We start from the raw sequence: 2238 nt of genomic DNA on the forward strand, positions 1-2238 counted from the left end.
GCCTGGCTCTGTACTCCGGGCTCCGTGCTGCAAGGTGCTGGGGCTGTTCCTCAAATGGTTTTTATTTCTCATCTGTCTAGTTGGCGGTGGGTAAATGTGATGAAGATTACCCGTTTCCATCCCGGTCTGAGATCCTCAAGGGGGTGGAGCATATGACTCAGGGCGGAGCCCAGCTGGTGCAGTGTCTGGGCAGCCAGCTGGCCTTTCCGGTAGTCAGAGCCTCTCAAGCTGAGAGGGACCTCAGAGAGCCCTCGGCCCAATTCTCTCCTACTCCCGGTGAGAGCAGAGACCACGGCCCCCAGATCAGTCAGTGCTGTGGCTCCAGGCACTGGAGAGTCAGCTCCGACCTCCTGCACCCGAGCTGGCTTCACTTCCCATGTGCCTGCCAACTCGACCTTCCCCTCTGCTGCTGCCCCTTTCCCAGTAACTGGACAGTTAGGAGCCCTCAGGGATGTCTCATAAAGGGGAAACTGAGGCCCAATAGGAAAGTGACACTGTCCAAGTCCTCGGCTCAGAGGTGGCAGAGCTGGGATTTGAAGCTGGTCTGACTCCAGAGCCATCTTGCTAACACCAAGAGGGGACACATGATGGTCTGCAGCCTCCACTGTCCCCATCTTGAGGCAGCATCCAAAGTGACGGGAGTGGCTTTTTTCTACCCTGCAAAGTTTTTGACTAGGAGGATACCCTGAGACAAAGGCAGGGCCCTCAACAAGCACAGCTGCAGTGACACTCCTGGCGATTCCTTTCTCAGCCGCCTCCCTCCCCATGTTAGGAGGAGGTGACGTGAGGGTGGGCAGTGCAGGTGGGCAGGGTCTGGCTCCTGGCTGGTATCTGATAAAACTCTGTTGAATGAACAAATGAATAAATGAGAAGAGACTGGAGGACCCTGTAAAACTTGCCTTGTTGATGAGAGTGGATGAACACAGCACAGGAGGCGCCTCTGTTGTTTAATTTCTGGGAACCCATAAGCTGGTGTCATCAGAGGCAGCGTCCACTCGGGAGGGCTGGAAAGTAGTGGGAACCCCGGAGCTGCATCTGGAAGGATGCGGTGATGGGCCTTCTGGGAGACGGGACAGCTTGGGAAGGCTTTAAGCAGCTGGTCGAAGGTAAATGATTGTGGCCGGAACAGGGAACATGAGCTGGAGAGGAACTAGCTTTGTTCTCTGAGGGACAAGTCAGCTGTGTGTAGTTCCCTGCCAGGTAAGGCTTAGAAAGAAAAGAAAAAGGCTGCGCCCTGTGGCTCACACCTGTAATCCTAGCACTCTGGGAGGCCGAGACAGGGGGGTTGTTTGAGTTCAGGAGTTCGAGACCAACTTGAGCAAGATTGAGACTCTGTCTCTAAAAAAACCAGCCAGGCATAGTGGCAGGCACCTGTAGTCCCAGCTATTCAGGAGGCTGAGGCAAGAGGATCCCTTAAGCCCAAGAGAGTTTAAAATTTCAGCAAGCTATGATGCCATGGAACTCTACTAAGGACAACAAAGTAAGATTCTGTTGCAAAAAAAGAAAGAAAGGCTGCTACTTGGATAGCTGGATGATTTGAAATCTCCAAAAACCATAGTGCTCAATTATTTCATTGAAAAATCAGGGCCCCTTGAGTTTGGGTCCTGGCACTGTCATGAAATAGTTGCATATGTCTGGACAAGTGAGTCCCATTCTCTGGGTTAGTCTCAGTCTTCCTGTCAGTAAAATGGGTGCGGGGGGGGGGTTGGAAATGCCACTTATGTGGTGCAAGATCGTGAATGAATGAACCACCCACAGGAGCCTGCAGAGGACAGCGGACGACAGTCCCAGATTCTGCCCAGTTGGTGGCCTCTGTGTGGAGCCGGTCCTGGTCTGGTGCAGGGCTTCAGCCAGAGCCGGTCCTCTGCTTCCTCTCTGGCCTCAGCTTCTGTCCCTGCACCAACCCTCTCAGAAGCTGTGCTGTTGCTTTGCTAGCCTGGCAGTTCCTCTGGGTCTTCGGGATCCAGCTCAAGAGCTGGCAACTTCTTAAACAGTGGTGATTTTCAACTGGTATGCCATGAGAGGATCTTAGGTGTGGCACGAAAAATGTTAAAGATTATTATTTAAATTATTTTCAAAAGAAGTTCAAAGTACAGTAATTATATTCTTTTTTTTTTCCCTGCTTTGATCAACATCGTTTGCTGATTGTAAGTGTGCCATGGAAATTTAACTATTGGTTCAAGTGCACTATGAGATAAAAAAGCCTGAAAAGCACTGCTGAGCTGCAACCCATCATTA

This window comes from Otolemur garnettii, unplaced genomic scaffold (assembly GCF_000181295.1).
Source record: "Otolemur garnettii isolate 467f Iridium unplaced genomic scaffold, OtoGar3 scaffold00009, whole genome shotgun sequence".
Lineage (NCBI taxonomy): Eukaryota > Metazoa > Chordata > Mammalia > Primates > Galagidae > Otolemur > Otolemur garnettii.